This window comes from Lithobates pipiens, unplaced genomic scaffold, assembly GCF_037356315.1.
Source record: "Lithobates pipiens isolate NorthernLeopardFrog02 unplaced genomic scaffold, aLitPip1_a1.2 Scaffold_23, whole genome shotgun sequence".
Lineage (NCBI taxonomy): Eukaryota > Metazoa > Chordata > Amphibia > Anura > Ranidae > Lithobates > Lithobates pipiens.
The window spans coordinates 73,083,957-73,107,096 of record NW_027507785.1 but is presented as its reverse complement, the minus strand read 5'-3'; the positions used below and the strand labels follow the sequence as shown (position 1 = coordinate 73,107,096).

At 42.4% G+C, this 23,140-nt stretch overlaps 20 non-coding genes across 20 annotated transcripts; all 20 read left to right on the top strand.

Moving 5' to 3' along the window:
* Window positions 1–143: 143 nt before the first annotated feature.
* On the top strand, window positions 144–216 carry TRNAR-CCG (transfer RNA arginine (anticodon CCG)). The gene has a single exon. It is a non-coding gene; the product is annotated as a tRNA-Arg (tRNA).
* A 1,161-nt stretch (window positions 217–1,377) lies between these two features.
* On the top strand, window positions 1,378–1,450 carry TRNAR-CCG (transfer RNA arginine (anticodon CCG)). The gene has a single exon. It is a non-coding gene; the product is annotated as a tRNA-Arg (tRNA).
* Window positions 1,451–2,580: 1,130 nt separating this feature from the next.
* Window positions 2,581–2,653, top strand: TRNAR-CCG (transfer RNA arginine (anticodon CCG)). Its single transcript has one exon. It is a non-coding gene; the product is annotated as a tRNA-Arg (tRNA).
* A 1,130-nt stretch (window positions 2,654–3,783) lies between these two features.
* On the top strand, window positions 3,784–3,856 carry TRNAR-CCG (transfer RNA arginine (anticodon CCG)). The gene has a single exon. It is a non-coding gene; the product is annotated as a tRNA-Arg (tRNA).
* A 1,130-nt stretch (window positions 3,857–4,986) lies between these two features.
* On the top strand, window positions 4,987–5,059 carry TRNAR-CCG (transfer RNA arginine (anticodon CCG)). The gene has a single exon. It is a non-coding gene; the product is annotated as a tRNA-Arg (tRNA).
* Window positions 5,060–6,196: 1,137 nt separating this feature from the next.
* Window positions 6,197–6,269, top strand: TRNAR-CCG (transfer RNA arginine (anticodon CCG)). Its single transcript has one exon. It is a non-coding gene; the product is annotated as a tRNA-Arg (tRNA).
* Window positions 6,270–7,399: 1,130 nt separating this feature from the next.
* TRNAR-CCG (transfer RNA arginine (anticodon CCG)) lies at window positions 7,400–7,472 on the top strand. The gene has a single exon. It is a non-coding gene; the product is annotated as a tRNA-Arg (tRNA).
* Window positions 7,473–8,602: 1,130 nt separating this feature from the next.
* Window positions 8,603–8,675, top strand: TRNAR-CCG (transfer RNA arginine (anticodon CCG)). Its single transcript has one exon. It is a non-coding gene; the product is annotated as a tRNA-Arg (tRNA).
* Window positions 8,676–9,836: 1,161 nt separating this feature from the next.
* On the top strand, window positions 9,837–9,909 carry TRNAR-CCG (transfer RNA arginine (anticodon CCG)). The gene has a single exon. It is a non-coding gene; the product is annotated as a tRNA-Arg (tRNA).
* A 1,130-nt stretch (window positions 9,910–11,039) lies between these two features.
* On the top strand, window positions 11,040–11,112 carry TRNAR-CCG (transfer RNA arginine (anticodon CCG)). The gene has a single exon. It is a non-coding gene; the product is annotated as a tRNA-Arg (tRNA).
* A 1,161-nt stretch (window positions 11,113–12,273) lies between these two features.
* On the top strand, window positions 12,274–12,346 carry TRNAR-CCG (transfer RNA arginine (anticodon CCG)). Its single transcript has one exon. It is a non-coding gene; the product is annotated as a tRNA-Arg (tRNA).
* A 1,130-nt stretch (window positions 12,347–13,476) lies between these two features.
* TRNAR-CCG (transfer RNA arginine (anticodon CCG)) lies at window positions 13,477–13,549 on the top strand. The gene has a single exon. It is a non-coding gene; the product is annotated as a tRNA-Arg (tRNA).
* A 988-nt stretch (window positions 13,550–14,537) lies between these two features.
* Window positions 14,538–14,610, top strand: TRNAR-CCG (transfer RNA arginine (anticodon CCG)). The gene has a single exon. It is a non-coding gene; the product is annotated as a tRNA-Arg (tRNA).
* Window positions 14,611–15,740: 1,130 nt separating this feature from the next.
* TRNAR-CCG (transfer RNA arginine (anticodon CCG)) lies at window positions 15,741–15,813 on the top strand. Its single transcript has one exon. It is a non-coding gene; the product is annotated as a tRNA-Arg (tRNA).
* A 1,129-nt stretch (window positions 15,814–16,942) lies between these two features.
* TRNAR-CCG (transfer RNA arginine (anticodon CCG)) lies at window positions 16,943–17,015 on the top strand. The gene has a single exon. It is a non-coding gene; the product is annotated as a tRNA-Arg (tRNA).
* Window positions 17,016–18,145: 1,130 nt separating this feature from the next.
* Window positions 18,146–18,218, top strand: TRNAR-CCG (transfer RNA arginine (anticodon CCG)). Its single transcript has one exon. It is a non-coding gene; the product is annotated as a tRNA-Arg (tRNA).
* Window positions 18,219–19,338: 1,120 nt separating this feature from the next.
* Window positions 19,339–19,411, top strand: TRNAR-CCG (transfer RNA arginine (anticodon CCG)). Its single transcript has one exon. It is a non-coding gene; the product is annotated as a tRNA-Arg (tRNA).
* Window positions 19,412–20,522: 1,111 nt separating this feature from the next.
* TRNAR-CCG (transfer RNA arginine (anticodon CCG)) lies at window positions 20,523–20,595 on the top strand. Its single transcript has one exon. It is a non-coding gene; the product is annotated as a tRNA-Arg (tRNA).
* Window positions 20,596–21,725: 1,130 nt separating this feature from the next.
* TRNAR-CCG (transfer RNA arginine (anticodon CCG)) lies at window positions 21,726–21,798 on the top strand. Its single transcript has one exon. It is a non-coding gene; the product is annotated as a tRNA-Arg (tRNA).
* A 1,130-nt stretch (window positions 21,799–22,928) lies between these two features.
* TRNAR-CCG (transfer RNA arginine (anticodon CCG)) lies at window positions 22,929–23,001 on the top strand. The gene has a single exon. It is a non-coding gene; the product is annotated as a tRNA-Arg (tRNA).
* Window positions 23,002–23,140: the final 139 nt, after the last annotated feature.

The window sequence follows — 23,140 nt, the reverse complement described above, 5'->3', positions numbered from 1 at the left end:
AAACCTCAAAGTACCCTGGTTGAAAAGCCTGCTATAGGACATTGTGATGATGTGAATACATCTCCACTAATTCTGATGCAAATGAACCGGAGAACATGAGGAAGACAGTCCAAGACATCTACTAATTTAGGCTTAAACAGATTGGCCCAGTGGCCTAATGGATAAGGCGTCAGCCTCCGGAGCTGAAGATTGTGGGTTCAAGTCCCATCTGGGTCGGTGTTTATGGTTCTCTGTTGCAACAATAGCATCCTTCTATCCTCAATGTGAATTCCAGATATGGATCTAATCATACAGTCACATTGCTCCAGCTTGGTCCTCTGAATCTATGCATTTGCCATACCTATGAGATCTTTGTAGAAGTGGAGAATCATTGCCACCGTCTATGGTGTCCCATGCCGAGCAGCTACACTATTACATATTCTGCGCAACAAATAATATTCTATGTAAGTATATTCTTCCCCTCACTTCCTGCAATGTTCTGGGACACGTCACAGGTCCCAGAAGATTGCCCAGCCATTCACAGCTCATATGCGAGCCCAGCTGTAGATTACATTGTAGAGGATTTACAGAGTTGTTACTGTTCCCAATCTCACCAAAGACAGCTACACTGGGGAAAACAGCTACATTGGGTTACCAGATGTGTCATGACTGTAGGCTCCAGGTCAGTGTTTCTCAACCATTTGCAGTCAAGGCACTCTTTAAAAAATGGACAATCTTAAGGCTTTAGCTTCTAAAATCTAAAAAACTATTCTAATATTTTACATTATGTGACAGTATCATCGACACACGTAAGACACCCATCATCAGGGGTGATTTAGTCTTCCAAAGCAAACACACTTTTGCACACTAGTACTGATTAGTATGCCAATGTTTCTCCTGTCCCTTAGTTTCTCTTCATCACTCAGCTAATGTGACCCCAGTGTTGACAGAAAGGGGCAGGGGAGGTTTAACACTAATGACATCACTGGTTGTTAGGGTCAACACTAATGACATCACTGGTTGTTAGGGTCAACACTAATGACATCACTGGTTGTTAGGACGCAGGTGGCTGGAAGGTTGAAATGGTTACATTTATAAATACATAGTCGATAAGGCTGAGAAAGGACATTAGTCCATCCAGTTCAACACAGTAAAAACCTGTGGCTTTGTGTAACTAAAAGGCAGGCTTGATCCACCTTCTGGTTTGTATACATTTTTGCCTATTTTTAGGCTTTTTGCCAAGGCACCCCTGAAGAAACCTCAAAGTACCCTGGTTGAAAAGCCTGCTATAGGACATTGTGATGATGTGAATACATCTCCACTAATTCTGATGCAAATGAACCGGAGAACATGAGGAAGACAGTCCAAGACATCTACTAATTTAGACTTAAACATATTGGCCCAGTGGCCTAATGGATAAGGCGTCAGCCTCCGGAGTTGAAGATTGTGGGTTCAAGTCCCATCTGGGTCGTTGTTTATGGTTCTCTGTTGCAACAATGGCATCCTTCTATCCTCAATGTGATTTGCAGATATGGATCTAATCGTATAGTCACATTGCTCCAGCTTGGCCCTCTGAATCTATGCATTTGCCATACCTATGAGATCCTTGTAGAAGTGGAGAATCATTGCCACCGTCTACGGTGTCCCATGCCGAGCAGCTACACTATTACATATTCTGCGCAACAAATAATATTCTATGTAAGTATATTCTTCCCCTCACTTCCTGCAATGTTCTGGGACACGTCACAGGTCCCAGAAGATTGCCCAGCCATTCACAGCTCATATGCGAGCCCAGCTGTAGATTACATTGTAGAGGATTTACAGAGTTGTTACTGTTCCCAATCTCACCAAAGACAGCTACACTGGGGAAAACAGCTACATTGGGTTACCAGATGTGTCATGACTGTAGGCTCCAGGTCAGTGTTTCTCAACCATTTGCAGTCAAGGCACTCTTTAAAAAATGGACAATCTTAAGGCTTTAGCTTCTAAAATCTAAAAAACTATTCTAATATTTTACATTATGTGACAGTATCATCGACACACGTAAGACACCCATCATCAGGGGTGATTTAGTCTTCCAAAGCAAACACACTTTTGCACACTAGTACTGATTAGTATGCCAATGTTTCTCCTGTCCCTTAGTTTCTCTTCATCACTCAGCTAATGTGACCCCAGTGTTGACAGAAAGGGGCAGGGGAGGTTTAACACTAATGACATCACTGGTTGTTAGGGTCAACACTAATGACATCACTGGTTGTTAGGACGCAGGTGGCTGGAAGGTTGAAATGGTTACATTTATAAATACATAGTCGATAAGGCTGAGAAAGGACATTAGTCCATCCAGTTCAACACAGTAAAAACCTGTGGCTTTGTGTAACTAAAAGGCAGGCTTGATCCACCTTCTGGTTTGTATACATTTTTGCCTATTTTTAGGCTTTTTGCCAAGGCACCCCTGAAGAAACCTCAAAGTACCCTGGTTGAAAAGCCTGCTATAGGACATTGTGATGATGTGAATACATCTCCACTAATTCTGATGCAAATGAACCGGAGAACATGAGGAAGACAGTCCAAGACATCTACTAATTTAGACTTAAACTTATTGGCCCAGTGGCCTAATGGATAAGGCGTCAGCCTCCGGAGTTGAAGATTGTGGGTTCAAGTCCCATCTGGGTCGGTGTTAATGGTTCTCTGTTGCAACAATGGCATCCTTCTATCCTCAATGTGATTTGCAGATATGGATCTAATCGTATAGTCACATTGCTCCAGCTTGGCCCTCTGAATCTATGCATTTGCCATACCTATGAGATCTTTGTAGAAGTGGAGAATCATTGCCACCGTCTATGGTGTCCCATGCCGAGCAGCTACACTATTACATATTCTGCGCAACAAATAATATTCTATGTAAGTATATTCTTCCCCTCACTTCCTGCAATGTTCTGGGACACGTCACAGGTCCCAGAAGATTGCCCAGCCATTCACAGCTCATATGCGAGCCCAGCTGTAGATTACATTGTAGAGGATTTACAGAGTTGTTACTGTTCCCAATCTCACCAAAGACAGCTACACTGGGGAAAACAGCTACATTGGGTTACCAGATGTGTCATGACTGTAGGCTCCAGGTCAGTGTTTCTCAACCATTTGCAGTCAAGGCACTCTTTAAAAAATGGACAATCTTAAGGCTTTAGCTTCTAAAATCTAAAAAACTATTCTAATATTTTACATTATGTGACAGTATCATCGACACACGTAAGACACCCATCATCAGGGGTGATTTAGTCTTCCAAAGCAAACACACTTTTGCACACTAGTACTGATTAGTATGCCAATGTTTCTCCTGTCCCTTAGTTTCTCTTCATCACTCAGCTAATGTGACCCCAGTGTTGACAGAAAGGGGCAGGGGAGGTTTAACACTAATGACATCACTGGTTGTAAGGGTCAACACTAATGACATCACTGGTTGTTAGGACGCAGGTGGCTGGAAGGTTGAAATGGTTACATTTATAAATACATAGTCGATAAGGCTGAGAAAGGACATTAGTCCATCCAGTTCAACACAGTAAAAACCTGTGGCTTTGTGTAACTAAAAGGCAGGCTTGATCCACCTTCTGGTTTGTATACATTTTTGCCTATTTTTAGGCTTTTTGCCAAGGCACCCCTGAAGAAACCTCAAAGTACCCTGGTTGAAAAGCCTGCTATAGGACATTGTGATGATGTGAATACATCTCCACTAATTCTGATGCAAATGAACCGGAGAACATGAGGAAGACAGTCCAAGACATCTACTGATTTAGACGTAAACAGATTGGCCCAGTGGCCTAATGGATAAGGCGTCAGCCTCCGGAGCTGAAGATTGTGGGTTCAAGTCCCATCTGGGTCGGTGTTTATGGTTCTCTGTTGCAACAATGGCATCCTTCTATCCTCAATGTGATTTGCAGATATGGATCTAATCGTATAGTCACATTACTCCAGCTTAGTCCTCTGAATCTATTCATTTGCCATACCTATGAGATCCTTGTAGAAGTGGAGAATCATTGCCACCGTCTACGGTGTCCCATGCCGAGCAGCTACACTATTACATATTCTGCGCAAAAAATAATATTCTATGTAAGTATATTCTTCCCCTCACTTCCTGCAATGTTCTGGGACACGTCACAGGTCCCAGAAGATTGCCCAGCCATTCACAGCTCATATTCGAGCCCAGCTGTAGATTACATTGTACAGGATTTACAGAGTTGTTACTGTTCCCAATCTCACCAAAGACAGCTACACTGGGGAAAACAGGTACATTGGGTTACCAGATGTGTCATGACTGTAGGCTCCAGGTCAGTGTTTCTCAACCATTTGCAGTCAAGGCACTCTTTAAAATATGGACAATCTTAAGACTTTAGCTTCTAAAATCTAAAAAACTATTCTAATATTTTACATTATGTGACAGTATCATCGACACACGTAAGACACCCATCATCAGGGGTGATTTAGTCTTCCAAAGCAAACACACTTTTGCACACTAGTACTGATTAGTATGCCAATGTTTCTCCTGTCCCTTAGTTTCTCTTCATCACTCAGCTAATGTGACCCCAGTGTTGACAGAAAGGGGCAGGGGAGGTTTAACACTAATGACATCACTGGTTGTTAGGGTCAACACTAATGACATCACTGGTTGTTAGGACGCAGGTGGCTGGAAGGTTGAAATGGTTACATTTATAAATACATAGTCGATAAGGCTGAGAAAAGACATTAGTCCATGCAGTTCAACACAATAAAAACCAGTGGCTTTCTGTAACTACAAGGCAGGCTTGATCCACCTTCTGGTTTGTATACATTTTTGGCCATTTTTAGGCTTTTTGCCAAGGCACCCCTGAAGAAACCTCAAAGTACCGTGGTTGAAAAGCCTGCTATAGGACATTGTGATGATGTGAATACATCTCCACTAATTCTGATGCAAATGAACCGGAGAACATGAGGAAGACAGTCCAAGACATCTACTAATTTAGACTTAAGCAGATTGGCCCAGTGGCCTAATGGATAAGGCGTCAGCCTCCGGAGCTGACGATTGTGGGTTCAAATCCCATCTGGGTCGGTGTTTATGGTTCTCTGTTGCAACAATGGCATCCTTCTATCCTCAATGTGATTTGCAGATATGGATCTAATCGTATAGTCACATTGCTCCAGCTTGGTCCTCTGAATCTATGCATTTGCCATACCTATGAGATCCTTGTAGAAGTGGAGAATCATTTCCACCGTCTACGGTGTCCCATGCCGAGCAGCTACACTATTACATATTCTGCGCAACAAATAATATTCTATGTAAGTATATTCTTCCCCTCACTTCCTGAAATGTTCTGGGACACGTCACAGGTCCCAGAAGATTGCCCAGCCATTCACAGCTCATATGCGAGCCCAGCTGTAGATTACATTGTAGAGGATTTACAGAGTTGTTACTGTTCCCAATCTCACCAAAGACAGCTACACTGGGGAAAACAGCTACATTGGGTTACCAGATGTGTCATGACTGTAGGCTCCAGGTCAGTGTTTCTCAACCATTTGCAGTCAAGGCACTCTTTAAAAAATGGACAATCTTAAGGCTTTAGCTTCTAAAATCTAAAATCTAAAAAACTATTCTAATATTTTACATTATGTGACAGTATCATCGACACACGTAAGACACCCATCATCAGGGGTGATTTAGTCTTCCAAAGCAAACACACTTTTGCACACTAGTACTGATTAGTATGCCAATGTTTCTCCTGTCCCTTAGTTTCTCTTCATCACTCAGCTAATGTGACCCCAGTGTTGACAGAAAGGGGCAGGGGAGGTTTAACACTAATGACATCACTGGTTGTAAGGGTCAACACTAATGACATCACTGGTTGTTAGGACGCAGGTGGCTGGAAGGTTGAAATGGTTACATTTATAAATACATAGTCGATAAGGCTGAGAAAGGACATTAGTCCATCCAGTTCAACACAATAAAAACCTGTGGCTTTGTGTAACTAAAAGGCAGGCTTGATCCACCTTCTGGTTTGTATACATTTTTGCCTATTTTTAGGCTTTTTGCCAAGGCACCCCTGAAGAAACCTCAAAGTACCCTGGTTGAAAAGCCTGCTATAGGACATTGTGATGATGTGAATACATCTCCACTAATTCTGATGCAAATGAACCGGAGAACATGAGGAAGACAGTCCAAGACATCTACTAATTTAGACTTAAACAGATTATCCCAGTGGCCTAATGGATAAGGCGTCAGCCTCCGGAGCTGAAGATTGTGGGTTCAAGTCCCATCTGGGTCGGTGTTTATGGTTCTCTGTTGCAACAATGGCATCCTTCTATCCTCTATGTGAATTCCAGATATGGATCTAATCATACAGTCACATTGCTCCAGCTTGGTCCTCTGAATCTATACATTTGCCATACCTATGAGATCCTTGTAGAAGTGGAGAATCATTGCCACTGTCTACGGTGTCCCATGCCGAGCAGCTACACTATTACATATTCTGCGCAACAAATAATATTCTATGTAAGTATATTCTTCCCCTCACTTCCTGCAATGTTCTGGGACACGTCACAGGTCCCAGAAGATTGCCCAGCCATTCACAGCTCATATTCGAGCCCAGCTATAGATTACATTGTAGAGGATTTACAGAGTTGTTACGTTTCCCAATCTCACCAAAGACAGCTACACTGGGGAAAACAGCTACATTGGGTTACCAGATGTGTCATGACTGTAGGCTCCAGGTCAGTGTTTCTCAACCATTTGCAGTCAAGGCACTCTTTAAAAAATGGACAATCTTAAGGCTTTAGCTTCTAAAATCTAAAAAACTATTCTAATATTTTACATTATGTGACAGTATCATCGACACACGTAAGACACCCATCATCAGGGGTGATTTAGTCTTCCAAAGCAAACACACTTTTGCACACTAGTACTGATTAGTATGCCAATGTTTCTCCTGTCCCTTAGTTTCTCTTCATCACTCAGCTAATGTGACCCCAGTGTTGACAGAAAGGGGCAGGGGAGGTTTAACACTAATGACATCACTGGTTGTAAGGGTCAACACTAATGACATCACTGGTTGTTAGGACGCAGGTGGCTGGAAGGTTGAAATGGTTACATTTATAAATACATAGTCGATAAGGCTGAGAAAGGACATTAGTCCATCCAGTTCAACACAATAAAAACCTGTGGCTTTGTGTAACTAAAAGGCAGGCTTGATCTACCTTCTGGTTTGTATACATTTTTGCCTATTTTTAGGCTTTTTGCCAAGGCACCCCTGAAGAAACCTCAAAGTTCCCTGGTTGAAAAGCCTGCTATAGGACATTGTGATGATGTGAATACATCTCCACTAATTCTGATGCAAATGAACCGGAGAACATGAGGAAGACAGTCCAAGACATCTACTAATTTAGGCTTAAACAGATTGGCCCAGTGGCCTAATGGATAAGGCGTCAGCCTCCGGAGCTGAAGATTGTGGGTTCAAGTCCCATCTGGGTCGGTGTTTATGGTTCTCTGTTGCAACAATAGCATCCTTCTATCCTCTATGTGAATTCCAGATATGGATCTAATCATACAGTCACATTGCTCCAGCTTGGTCCTCTGAATCTATGCATTTGCCATACCTATGAGATCTTTGTAGAAGTGGAGAATCATTGCCACCGTCTACGGTGTCCCATGCCGAGCAGCTACACTATTACATATTCTGCGCAACAAATAATATTCTATGTAAGTATATTCTTCCCCTCACTTCCTGCAATGTTCTGGGACACGTCACAGGTCCCAGAAGATTGCCCAGCCATTCACAGCTCATATTCGAGCCCAGCTATAGATTACATTGTAGAGGATTTACAGAGTTGTTACGTTTCCCAATCTCACCAAAGACAGCTACACTGGGGAAAACAGCTACATTGGGTTACCAGATGTGTCATGACTGTAGGCTCCAGGTCAGTGTTTCTCAACCATTTGCAGTCAAGGCACTCTTTAAAAAATGGACAATCTTAAGGCTTTAGCTTCTAAAATCTAAAAAACTATTCTAATATTTTACATTATGTGACAGTATCATCGACACACGTAAGACACCCATCATCAGGGGTGATTTAGTCTTCCAAAGCAAACACACTTTTGCACACTAGTACTGATTAGTATGCCAATGTTTCTCCTGTCCCTTAGTTTCTCTTCATCACTCAGCTAATGTGACCCCAGTGTTGACAGAAAGGGGCAGGGGAGGTTTAACACTAATGACATCACTGGTTGTAAGGGTCAACACTAATGACATCACTGGTTGTTAGGACGCAGGTGGCTGGAAGGTTGAAATGGTTACATTTATAAATACATAGTCGATAAGGCTGAGAAAGGACATTAGTCCATCCAGTTCAACACAGTAAAAACCTGTGGCTTTGTGTAACTAAAAGGCAGGCTTGATCCACCTTCTGGTTTGTATACATTTTTGCCTATTTTTAGGCTTTTTGCCAAGGCACCCCTGAAGAAACCTCAAAGTACCCTGGTTGAAAAGCCTGCTATAGGACATTGTGATGATGTGAATACATCTCCACTAATTCTGATGCAAATGAACCGGAGAACATGAGGAAGACAGTCCAAGACATCTACTAATTTAGGCTTAAACAGATTGGCCCAGTGGCCTAATGGATAAGGCGTCAGCCTCCGGAGCTGAAGATTGTGGGTTCAAGTCCCATCTGGGTCGGTGTTTATGGTTCTCTGTTGCAACAATAGCATCCTTCTATCCTCAATGTGAATTCCAGATATGGATCTAATCATACAGTCACATTGCTCCAGCTTGGTCCTCTGAATCTATGCATTTGCCATACCTATGAGATCTTTGTAGAAGTGGAGAATCATTGCCACCGTCTATGGTGTCCCATGCCGAGCAGCTACACTATTACATATTCTGCGCAACAAATAATATTCTATGTAAGTATATTCTTCCCCTCACTTCCTGCAATGTTCTGGGACACGTCACAGGTCCCAGAAGATTGCCCAGCCATTCACAGCTCATATGCGAGCCCAGCTGTAGATTACATTGTAGAGGATTTACAGAGTTGTTACTGTTCCCAATCTCACCAAAGACAGCTACACTGGGGAAAACAGCTACATTGGGTTACCAGATGTGTCATGACTGTAGGCTCCAGGTCAGTGTTTCTCAACCATTTGCAGTCAAGGCACTCTTTAAAAAATGGACAATCTTAAGGCTTTAGCTTCTAAAATCTAAAAAACTATTCTAATATTTTACATTATGTGACAGTATCATCGACACACGTAAGACACCCATCATCAGGGGTGATTTAGTCTTCCAAAGCAAACACACTTTTGCACACTAGTACTGATTAGTATGCCAATGTTTCTCCTGTCCCTTAGTTTCTCTTCATCACTCAGCTAATGTGACCCCAGTGTTGACAGAAAGGGGCAGGGGAGGTTTAACACTAATGACATCACTGGTTGTTAGGGTCAACACTAATGACATCACTGGTTGTTAGGGTCAACACTAATGACATCACTGGTTGTTAGGACGCAGGTGGCTGGAAGGTTGAAATGGTTACATTTATAAATACATAGTCGATAAGGCTGAGAAAGGACATTAGTCCATCCAGTTCAACACAGTAAAAACCTGTGGCTTTGTGTAACTAAAAGGCAGGCTTGATCCACCTTCTGGTTTGTATACATTTTTGCCTATTTTTAGGCTTTTTGCCAAGGCACCCCTGAAGAAACCTCAAAGTACCCTGGTTGAAAAGCCTGCTATAGGACATTGTGATGATGTGAATACATCTCCACTAATTCTGATGCAAATGAACCGGAGAACATGAGGAAGACAGTCCAAGACATCTACTAATTTAGACTTAAACATATTGGCCCAGTGGCCTAATGGATAAGGCGTCAGCCTCCGGAGTTGAAGATTGTGGGTTCAAGTCCCATCTGGGTCGTTGTTTATGGTTCTCTGTTGCAACAATGGCATCCTTCTATCCTCAATGTGATTTGCAGATATGGATCTAATCGTATAGTCACATTGCTCCAGCTTGGCCCTCTGAATCTATGCATTTGCCATACCTATGAGATCCTTGTAGAAGTGGAGAATCATTGCCACCGTCTACGGTGTCCCATGCCGAGCAGCTACACTATTACATATTCTGCGCAACAAATAATATTCTATGTAAGTATATTCTTCCCCTCACTTCCTGCAATGTTCTGGGACACGTCACAGGTCCCAGAAGATTGCCCAGCCATTCACAGCTCATATGCGAGCCCAGCTGTAGATTACATTGTAGAGGATTTACAGAGTTGTTACTGTTCCCAATCTCACCAAAGACAGCTACACTGGGGAAAACAGCTACATTGGGTTACCAGATGTGTCATGACTGTAGGCTCCAGGTCAGTGTTTCTCAACCATTTGCAGTCAAGGCACTCTTTAAAAAATGGACAATCTTAAGGCTTTAGCTTCTAAAATCTAAAAAACTATTCTAATATTTTACATTATGTGACAGTATCATCGACACACGTAAGACACCCATCATCAGGGGTGATTTAGTCTTCCAAAGCAAACACACTTTTGCACACTAGTACTGATTAGTATGCCAATGTTTCTCCTGTCCCTTAGTTTCTCTTCATCACTCAGCTAATGTGACCCCAGTGTTGACAGAAAGGGGCAGGGGAGGTTTAACACTAATGACATCACTGGTTGTTAGGGTCAACACTAATGACATCACTGGTTGTTAGGACGCAGGTGGCTGGAAGGTTGAAATGGTTACATTTATAAATACATAGTCGATAAGGCTGAGAAAGGACATTAGTCCATCCAGTTCAACACAGTAAAAACCTGTGGCTTTGTGTAACTAAAAGGCAGGCTTGATCCACCTTCTGGTTTGTATACATTTTTGCCTATTTTTAGGCTTTTTGCCAAGGCACCCCTGAAGAAACCTCAAAGTACCCTGGTTGAAAAGCCTGCTATAGGACATTGTGATGATGTGAATACATCTCCACTAATTCTGATGCAAATGAACCGGAGAACATGAGGAAGACAGTCCAAGACATCTACTAATTTAGACTTAAACTTATTGGCCCAGTGGCCTAATGGATAAGGCGTCAGCCTCCGGAGTTGAAGATTGTGGGTTCAAGTCCCATCTGGGTCGGTGTTAATGGTTCTCTGTTGCAACAATGGCATCCTTCTATCCTCAATGTGATTTGCAGATATGGATCTAATCGTATAGTCACATTGCTCCAGCTTGGCCCTCTGAATCTATGCATTTGCCATACCTATGAGATCTTTGTAGAAGTGGAGAATCATTGCCACCGTCTATGGTGTCCCATGCCGAGCAGCTACACTATTACATATTCTGCGCAACAAATAATATTCTATGTAAGTATATTCTTCCCCTCACTTCCTGCAATGTTCTGGGACACGTCACAGGTCCCAGAAGATTGCCCAGCCATTCACAGCTCATATGCGAGCCCAGCTGTAGATTACATTGTAGAGGATTTACAGAGTTGTTACTGTTCCCAATCTCACCAAAGACAGCTACACTGGGGAAAACAGCTACATTGGGTTACCAGATGTGTCATGACTGTAGGCTCCAGGTCAGTGTTTCTCAACCATTTGCAGTCAAGGCACTCTTTAAAAAATGGACAATCTTAAGGCTTTAGCTTCTAAAATCTAAAAAACTATTCTAATATTTTACATTATGTGACAGTATCATCGACACACGTAAGACACCCATCATCAGGGGTGATTTAGTCTTCCAAAGCAAACACACTTTTGCACACTAGTACTGATTAGTATGCCAATGTTTCTCCTGTCCCTTAGTTTCTCTTCATCACTCAGCTAATGTGACCCCAGTGTTGACAGAAAGGGGCAGGGGAGGTTTAACACTAATGACATCACTGGTTGTTAGGGTCAACACTAATGACATCACTGGTTGTTAGGGTCAACACTAATGACATCACTGGTTGTTAGGACGCAGGTGGCTGGAAGGTTGAAATGGTTACATTTATAAATACATAGTCGATAAGGCTGAGAAAGGACATTAGTCCATCCAGTTCAACACAGTAAAAACCTGTGGCTTTGTGTAACTAAAAGGCAGGCTTGATCCACCTTCTGGTTTGTATACATTTTTGCCTATTTTTAGGCTTTTTGCCAAGGCACCCCTGAAGAAACCTCAAAGTACCCTGGTTGAAAAGCCTGCTATAGGACATTGTGATGATGTGAATACATCTCCACTAATTCTGATGCAAATGAACCGGAGAACATGAGGAAGACAGTCCAAGACATCTACTAATTTAGACTTAAACATATTGGCCCAGTGGCCTAATGGATAAGGCGTCAGCCTCCGGAGTTGAAGATTGTGGGTTCAAGTCCCATCTGGGTCGGTGTTTATGGTTCTCTGTTGCAACAATGGCATCCTTCTATCCTCAATGTGATTTGCAGATATGGATCTAATCGTATAGTCACATTGCTCCAGCTTGGCCCTCTGAATCTATGCATTTGCCATACCTATGAGATCCTTGTAGAAGTGGAGAATCATTGCCACCGTCTACGGTGTCCCATGCCGAGCAGCTACACTATTACATATTCTGCGCAACAAATAATATTCTATGTAAGTATATTCTTCCCCTCACTTCCTGCAATGTTCTGGGACACGTCACAGGTCCCAGAAGATTGCCCAGCCATTCACAGCTCATATGCGAGCCCAGCTGTAGATTACATTGTAGAGGATTTACAGAGTTGTTACTGTTCCCAATCTCACCAAAGACAGCTACACTGGGGAAAACAGCTACGTTGGGTTACCAGATGTGTCATGACTGTAGGCTCCAGGTCAGTGTTTCTCAACCATTTGCAGTCAAGGCACTCTTTAAAAAATGGACAATCTTAAGGCTTTAGCTTCTAAAATCTAAAAAACTATTCTAATATTTTACATTATGTGACAGTATCATCGACACACGTAAGACACCCATCATCAGGGGTGATTTAGTCTTCCAAAGCAAACACACTTTTGCACACTAGTACTGATTAGTATGCCAATGTTTCTCCTGTCCCTTAGTTTCTCTTCATCACTCAGCTAATGTGACCCCAGTGTTGACAGAAAGGGGCAGGGGAGGTTTAACACTAATGACATCACTGGTTGTTAGGGTCAACACTAATGACATCACTGGTTGTTAGGACGCAGGTGGCTGGAAGGTTGAAATGGTTACATTTATAAATACATAGTCGATAAGGCTGAGAAAGGACATTAGTCCATCCAGTTCAACACAGTAAAAACCTGTGGCTTTGTGTAACTAAAAGGCAGGCTTGATCCACCTTCTGGTTTGTATACATTTTTGCCTATTTTTAGGCTTTTTGCCAAGGCACCCCTGAAGAAACCTCAAAGTACCCTGGTTGAAAAGCCTGCTATAGGACATTGTGATGATGTGAATACATCTCCACTAATTCTGATGCAAATGAACCGGAGAACATGAGGAAGACAGTCCAAGACATCTACTAATTTAGACTTAAACTTATTGGCCCAGTGGCCTAATGGATAAGGCGTCAGCCTCCGGAGTTGAAGATTGTGGGTTCAAGTCCCATCTGGGTCGGTGTTAATGGTTCTCTGTTGCAACAATGGCATCCTTCTATCCTCAATGTGATTTGCAGATATGGATCTAATCGTATAGTCACATTGCTCCAGCTTGGCCCTCTGAATCTATGCATTTGCCATACCTATGAGATCCTTGTAGAAGTGGAGAATCATTGCCACCGTCTATGGTGTCCCATGCCGAGCAGCTACGCTATTACATATTCTGCGCAACAAATAATATTCTATGTAAGTATATTCTTCCCCTCACTTCCTGCAATGTTCTGGGACACGTCACTGGTCCCAGAAGATTGCCCAGCCATTCACAGCTCATATTCGAGCCCAGCTGTAGATTACATTGTAGAGGATTTACAGAGTTGTTACGTTTCCCAATCTCACCAAAGACAGCTACACTGGGGAAAACAGCTACGTTGGGTTACCAGATGTGTCATGACTGTAGGCTCCAGGTCAGTGTTTCTCAACCATTTGCAGTCAAGGCACTCTTTAAAAAATGGACAATCTTAAGGCTTTAGCTTCTAAAATTTAAAAAAATATTCTAATATTTTACATTAATGTGACCCCAGTGTTGACAGAAAGGGGCAGGGGAGGTTTAACACTAATGACATCACTGGTTGTTAGGGTCAACACTAATGACATCACTGGTTGTTAGGACGCAGGTGGCTGGAAGGTTGAAATGGTTACATTTATAAATACATAGTCGATAAGGCTGAGAAAGGACATTAGTCCATCCAGTTCAACACAATAAAAACCTGTGGCTTTGTGTAACTAAAAGGCAGGCTTGATCCACCTTCTGGTTTGTATACATTTTTGCCTATTTTTAGGCTTTTTGCCAAGGCACCCCTGAAGAAACCTCAAAGTACCCTGGTTGAAAAGCCTGCTATAGGACATTGTGATGATGTGAATACATCTCCACTAATTCTGATGCAAATGAACCGGAGAACATGAGGAAGACAGTCCAAGATATCTACTAATTTAGACTTAAACAGATTGGCCCAGTGGCCTAATGGATAAGGCGTCAGCCTCCGGAGCTGAAGATTGTGGGTTCAAGTCCCATCTGGGTCGGTGTTTATGGTTCTCTGTTGCAACAATGGCATCCTTCTATCCTCAATGTGATTTGCAGATATGGATCTAATCGTATAGTCACATTGCTCCAGCTTGGACCTCTGAATCTATGCATTTGCCATACCTATGAGATCCTTGTAGAAGTGGAGAATCATTGCCACCGTCTACGGTGTCCCATGCCGAGCAGCTACACTATTACATATTCTGCGCAAAAAATAATATTCTATCTAAGCATATTCTTCCCCTCACTTCCTGCAATGTTCTGGGACACGTCACAGGTCCCAGAAGATTGCCCAGCCATTCACAGCTCATATTCGAGCCCAGCTGTAGATTACATTGTAGAGGATTTACAGAGTTGTTACTGTTCCCAATCTCACCAAAGACAGCTACACTGGGGAAAACAGCTACATTGGGTTACCAGATGTGTCATGACTGTAGGCTCCAGGTCAGTGTTTCTCAACCATTTGCAGTCAAGGCACTCTTTAAAAAATGGACAATCTTAAGGCTTTAGCTTCTAAAATCTAAAAAACTATTCTAATATTTTACATTATGTGACAGTATCATCGACACACGTAAGACACCCATCATCAGGGGTGATTTAGTCTTCCAAAGCAAACACACTTTTGCACACTAGTACTGATTAGTATGCCAATGTTTCTCCTGTCCCTTAGTTTCTCTTCATCACTCAGCTAATGTGACCCCAGTGTTGACAGAAAGGGGCAGGGGAGGTTTAACACTAATGACATCACTGGTTGTAAGGGTCAACACTAATGACATCACTGGTTGTTAGGACGCAGGTGGCTGGAAGGTTGAAATGGTTACATTTATAAATACATAGTCGATAAGGCTGAGAAAGGACATTAGTCCATCCAGTTCAACACAATAAAAACCTGTGGCTTTGTGTAACTAAAAGGCAGGCTTGATCCACCTTCTGGTTTGTATACATTTTTGCCTATTTTTAGGCTTTTTGCCAAGGCACCCCTGAAGAAACCTCAAAGTACCCTGGTTGAAAAGCCTGCTATAGGACATTGTGATGATGTGAATACATCTCCACTAATTCTGATGCAAATGAACCGGAGAACATGAGGAAGACAGTCCAAGACATCTACTAATTTAGGCTTAAACAGATTGGCCCAGTGGCCTAATGGATAAGGCGTCAGCCTCCGGAGCTGAAGATTGTGGGTTCAAGTCCCATCTGGGTCGGTGTTTATGGTTCTCTGTTGCAACAATAGCATCCTTCTATCCTCTATGTGAATTCCAGATATGGATCTAATCATACAGTCACATTGCTCCAGCTTGGTCCTCTGAATCTATGCATTTGCCATACCTATGAGATCTTTGTAGAAGTGGAGAATCATTGCCACCGTCTACGGTGTCCCATGCCGAGCAGCTACACTATTACATATTCTGCGCAACAAATAATATTCTATGTAAGTATATTCTTCCCCTCACTTCCTGCAATGTTCTGGGACACGTCACAGGTCCCAGAAGATTGCCCAGCCATTCACAGCTCATATTCGAGCCCAGCTATAGATTACATTGTAGAGGATTTACAGAGTTGTTACGTTTCCCAATCTCACCAAAGACAGCTACACTGGGGAAAACAGCTACATTGGGTTACCAGATGTGTCATGACTGTAGGCTCCAGGTCAGTGTTTCTCAACCATTTGCAGTCAAGGCACTCTTTAAAAAATGGACAATCTTAAGGCTTTAGCTTCTAAAATCTAAAAAACTATTCTAATATTTTACATTATGTGACAGTATCATCGACACACGTAAGACACCCATCATCAGGGGTGATTTAGTCTTCCAAAGCAAACACACTTTTGCACACTAGTACTGATTAGTATGCCAATGTTTCTCCTGTCCCTTAGTTTCTCTTCATCACTCAGCTAATGTGACCCCAGTGTTGACAGAAAGGGGCAGGGGAGGTTTAACACTAATGACATCACTGGTTGTTAGGGTCAACACTAATGACATCACTGGTTGTTAGGACGCAGGTGGCTGGAAGGTTGAAATGGTTACATTTATAAATACATAGTCGATAAGGCTGAGAAAGGACATTAGTCCATCCAGTTCAACACAATAAAAACCTGTGGCTTTGTGTAACTAAAAGGCAGGCTTGATCCACCTTCTGGTTTGTATACATTTTTGCCTATTTTTAGGCTTTTTGCAAGGCACCCCTGAAGAAACCTCAAAGTACCCTGGTTGAAAAGCCTGCTATAGGACATTGTGATGATGTGAATACATCTCCACTAATTCTGATGCAAATGAACCGGAGAACATGAGGAAGACAGTCCAAGACATCTACTAATTTAGACGTAAACAGATTGGCCCAGTGCCCTAATGGATAAGGCGTCAGCCTCCGGAGCTGAAGATTGTGGGTTCAAGTCCCATCTGGGTTGGTGTTTATGGTTCTCTGTTGCAACAATAGCATCCTTCTATCCTCAATATGAATTCCAGATATGGATCTTATCATACAGTCACATTGCTCCAGCTTGGTCCTCTGAATCTATGCATTTGCCATACCTATGAGATCCTTGTAGAAGTGGAGAATCATTGCCACCGTCTACGGTGTCCCATGCCGAGCAGCTACACCATTACATATTCTGCGCAAAAAATAATATTCTATCTAAGCATATTCTTCCCCTCACTTCCTGCAATGTTCTGGGACACGTCACAGGTCCCAGAAGATTGCCCAGCCATTCACAGCTCATATTCGAGCCCAGCTGTAGATTAAATTGTAGAGGATTTACAGAGTTGTTACTGTTCCCAATCTCACCAAAGACAGCTACACTGGGGAAAACTGCTACATTGGGTTACCAGATGTGTCATGACTGTAGGCTCCAGGTCAGTGTTTCTCAACCATTTGCAGTCAAGGCACTCTTTAAAAAATGGACAATCTTAAGGCTTTAGCTTCTAAAATCTAAAAAACTATTCTTATATTTTACATTATGTGACAGTATCATCGACACACGTAAGACACCCATCATCAGGGGTGATTTAGTCTTCCAAAGCAAACACACTTTTGCACACTAGTACTGATTAGTATGCCAATGTTTCTCCTGTCCCTTCGTTTCTCTTCATCACTCAGCTAATGTGACCCCAGTGTTGACAGAAAGGGGCAGGGGAGGTTTAACACTAATGACATCACTGGTTGTAAGGGTCAACACTAATGACATCACTGGTTGTTAGGACGCAGGTGGCTGGAAGGTTGAAATGGTTACATTTATAAATACATAGTCGATAAGGCTGAGAAAGGACATTAGTCCATCCAGTTCAACACAATAAAAACCTGTGGCTTTGTGTAACTAAAAGGCAGGTTTGATCCACCTTCTGGTTTGTATACATTTTTGCCTATTTTTAGGCTTTTTGCCAAGGCACCCCTGAAGAAACCTCAAAGTACCCTGGTTGAAAAGCCTGCTATAGGACATTGTGATGATGTGAATACATCTCCACTAATTCTGATGCAAATGCACCGGAGAACATGAGGAAGACAGTCCAAGACATCTACAAATTTTGACTTAAACAGATTGGCCCAGTGGCCTAATGGATAAGGCGTCAGCCTCCGGAGCTGAAGATTGTGGGTTCAAGTCCCATCTGGGTCGGTGTTTATGGTTCTCTGTTGCAACAATGGCATCCTTCTATCCTCAATGTGATTTGCAGATATGGATCTAATCGTATAGTCACATTGCTCCAGCTTGGTCCTCTGAATCTATGCATTTGCCATAGCTATGAGATCCTTGTAGAAGTGGAGAATCATTCCCGTGTCCCATGCCGAGCAGCTACACTATTACATATTCTGCGCAAAAAATAATATTCTATGTAAGTGTATTCTTCCCCTCCCTTCCTGCAATGTTCTGGGACACGTCACTGGTCCCAGAAGATTGCCCAGCCATTCACAGCTCATATTTGAGCCCAGCTGTAGATTACATTGTAGAGGATTTACAGAGTTGTTACTGTTCCCAATCTCACCAAAGACAGCTACACTGGGGAAAACAGCTACATTGGGTAACCAGATGTGTCATGACTGTAGGCTCCAGGTCAGTGTTTCTCAACCATTTGCAGTCAAGGCACTCTTTAAAAAATGGACAATCTTAAGGCTTTAGCTTCTAAAATCTAAAAAACTATTCTAATATTTTACATTATGTGACAGTATCATCGACACACGTAAGACACCCATCATCAGGGGTGATTTAGTCTTCCAAAGCAAACACACTTTTGCACACTAGTACTGATTAGTATGCCAATGTTTCTCCTGTCCCTTAGTTTCTCTTCATCACTCAGCTAATGTGACCCCAGTGTTGACAGAAAGGGGCAGGGGAGGTTTAACACTAATGACATCACTGGTTGTTAGGGTCAACACTAATGACATCACTGGTTGTTAGGACGCAGGTGGCTGGAAGGTTGAAATGGTTACATTTATAAATACATAGTCGATAAGGCTGAGAAAGGACATTAGTCCATCCAGTTCAACACAATAAAAACCTGTGGCTTTGTGTAACTAAAAGGCAGGCTTGATCCACCTTCTGGTTTGTATACATTTTTGCCTATTTTTAGGCTTTTTGCCAAGGCACCCCTGAAGAAACCTCAAAGTACCCTGGTTGAAAAGCCTGCTATAGGACATTGTGATGATGTGAATACATCTCCACTAATTCTGATGCAAATGCACCGGAGAACATGAGGAAGACAGTCCAAGACATCTACAAGGTTTGACTTAAACAGATTGGCCCAGTGGCCTAATGGATAAGGCGTCAGCCTCCGGAGCTGAAGATTGTGGGTTCAAGTCCCATCTGGGTCGGTGTTTATGGTTCTCTGTTGCAACAATGGCATCCTTCTATCCTCAATGTGATTTGCAGATATGGATCTAATCGTATAGTCACTTTGCTCCAGCTTGGTCCTCTGAATCTATGCATCCTTGTAGAAGTGGAGAATCATTGCCACCGTCTACGGTGTCCCATGCCGAGCAGCTACACTATTACATATTCTGCGCAACAAATAATATTCTATGTAAGTATATTCTTCCCCTCACTTCCTGCAATGTTCTGGGACACGTCACTGGTCCCAGAAGATTTCCCAGCCATTCACAGCTCATATTCGAGCCCAGCTGTAGATTACATTGTAGAGGATTTACAGAGTTGTTACTGTTCCCAATCTCACCAAAGACAGCTACACTGGGGAAAACAGCTACATTGGGTTACCAGATGTGTCATGACTGTAGGCTCCAGGTCAGTGTTTCTCAACCATTTGCAGTCAAGGCACTCTTTAAAAAATGGACAATCTTAAGGCTTTAGCTTCTAAAATCTAAAAAACTATTCTAATATTTTACATTATGTGACAGTATCATCGACACACGTAAGACACCCATCATCAGGGGTGATTTAGTCTTCCAAAGCAAACACACTTTTGCACACTAATACTGATTAGTATGCCAATGTTTCTCCTGTCCCTTAGTTTTCTTCATCACTCAGCTAATGTGACCCCAGTGTTGACAGAAAGGGGCAGGGGAGGTTTAACACTAATGACATCACTGGTTGTAAGGGTCAACACTAATGACATCACTGGTTGTTAGGACGCAGGTGGCTGCAAGGTTGAAATGGTTACATTTATAAATACATAGTCAATAAGGCTGAGAAAGGACATTAGTCCATCCAGTTCAACACAATAAAAACCTGTGGCTTTGTGTAACTAAAAGGCAGGCTTGATCCACCTTCTGGTTTGTATACATTTTTGCCTATTTTTAGGCTTTTTGCCAAGGCACCCCTGAAGAAACCTCAAAGTACCCTGGTTGAAAAGCCTGCTATAGGACATTGTGATGATGTGAATACATCTCCACTAATTCTGATGCAAATGAACCGGAGAACATGAGGAAGACAGTCCAAGACATCTACTAATTTAGACTTAAACAGATTGGCCTAGTGGCCTAATGGATAAGGCGTCAGCCTCCGGAGCTGAAGATTGTGGGTTCAAGTCCCATCTGGGTCGGTGTTTATGGTTCTCTGTTGCAACAATGGCATCCTTCTATCTTCAGTGTGATTTGCAGATATGGATCTAATCGTATAGTCACATTGCTCCAGCTTGGTCCTCTGAATCTATGCATTTGCCAAACCTATGAGATCCTTGTAGAAGTGGAGAATCATTGCCACCGTCTACGGTGTCCCATGCCGAGCAGCTACACTATTACATATTCTGCGCAACAAATAATATTCTATGTAAGTATATTCTTCCCCTCACTTCCTGCAATGTTCTGGGACACGTCACAGGTCCCAGAAGATTGCCCAGCCATTCACAGCTCATATTCGAGCCCAGCTGTAGATTACATTGTAGAGGATTTACAGAGTTGTTACTGTTCCCAATCTCACCAAAGACAGCTACACTGGGGAAAACAGCTACATTGGGTTACCAGATGTGTCATGACTGCAGGCTCCAGGTCAGTGTTTCTCAACCATTTGCAGTCAAGGCACTCTTTAAGAAATGGACAATCTTAAGGCTTTAGCTTCTAATATCTAAAAAACTATTCTTATATTTTACATTATGTGACAGTATCATCGACACACGTAAGACACCCATCATCAGGGGTGATTTAGTCTTCCAAAGCAAACACACTTTTGCACACTAGTACTGATTAGTATGCCAATGTTTCTCCTGTCCCTTAGTTTCTCTTCATCACTCAGCTAATGTGACCCCAGTGTTGACAGAAAGGGGCAGGGGAGGTTTAACACTAATGACATCACTGGTTGTTAGGGTCAACACTAATGACATCACTGGTTTTTAGGACGCAGGTGGCTGGAAGGTTGAAATGGTTACATTTATAAATACATAGTCGATAAGGCTGAGAAAGGACATTAGTCCATCCAGTTCAACACAATAAAAACCTGTGGCTTTGTGTAACTAAAAGGCAGGCTTGATCCACCTTCTGGTTTGTATACATTTTTGCCTATTTTTAGGCTTTTTGCCAAGGCACCCCTGAAGAAACCTCAAAGTACCCTGGTTGAAAAGCCTGCTATAGGACATTGTGATGATGTGAATACATCTCCACTAATTCTGATGCAAATGAACCGGAGAACATGAGGAAGACAGTCCAAGACATCTACTAATTTAGAATTAAACAGATTGGCCCAGTGGCCTAATGGATAAGGCGTCAGTCTCCGGAGCTGAAGATTGTGGGTTCAAGTCCCATCTGGGTCGGTGTTTATGGTTCTCTGTTGCAACAATGGCATCCTTCTATCCTCAATGTGATTTGCAGATATGGATCTAATCGTATAGTCACATTGCTCCAGCTTGGTCCTCTGAATCTATGCATTTGCCATACCTATGAGATCCTTGTAGAAGTGGAGAATCATTGCCACCGTCTACGGTGTCCCATGCCGAGCAGCTACACTATTACATATTCTGCGCAACAAATAATATTCTATGTAAGTATATTCTTCCCCTCACTTCCTGCAATGTTCTGGGACACGTCACAGGTCCCAGAAGATTGCCCAGCCATTCACAGCTCATATTCGAGCCCAGCTATAGATTACATTGTAGAGGATTTACAGAGTTGTTACGTTTCCCAATCTCACCAAAGACAGCTACACTGGGGAAAACAGCTACATTGGGTTACCAGATGTGTCATGACTGTAGGCTCCAGGTCAGTGTTTCTCAACCATTTGCAGTCAAGGCACTCTTTAAAAAATGGACAATCTTAAGGCTTTAGCTTCTAAAATCTAAAAAACTATTCTAATATTTTACATTATGTGACAGTATCATCGACACACGTAAGACACCCATCATCAGGGGTGATTTAGTCTTCCAAAGCAAACACACTTTTGCACACTAGTACTGATTAGTATGCCAATGTTTCTCCTGTCCCTTAGTTTCTCTTCATCACTCAGCTAATGTGACCCCAGTGTTGACAGAAAGGGGCAGGGGAGGTTTAACACTAATGACATCACTGGTTGTTAGGGTCAACACTAATGACATCACTGGTTGTTAGGACGCAGGTGGCTGGAAGGTTGAAATGGTTACATTTATAAATACATAGTCGATAAGGCTGAGAAAGGACATTAGTCCATCCAGTTCAACACAATAAAAACCTGTGGCTTTGTGTAACTAAAAGGCAGGCTTGATCCACCTTCTGGTTTGTATACATTTTTGCCTATTTTTAGGCTTTTTGCCAAGGCACCCCTGAAGAAACCTCAAAGTACCCTGGTTGAAAAGCCTGCTATAGGACATTGTGATGATGTGAATACATCTCCACTAATTCTGATGCAAATGAACCGGAGAACATGAGGAAGACAGTCCAAGATATCTACTAATTTAGAATTAAACAGATTGGCCCAGTGGCCTAATGGATAAGGCGTCAGCCTCCGGAGTTGAAGATTGTGGGTTCAAGTCCCACCTGGGTTGGTATTTATGGTTCTCTATTGCAACAATGACATCCTTCTATTCTCAATGTGAATTGCAGATATGGATCTAATTGTATAGTCACATTGCTCCAGCTTGGTCCTCTGAATCTATGCATTTGCCATACCTATGAGATCCTTGT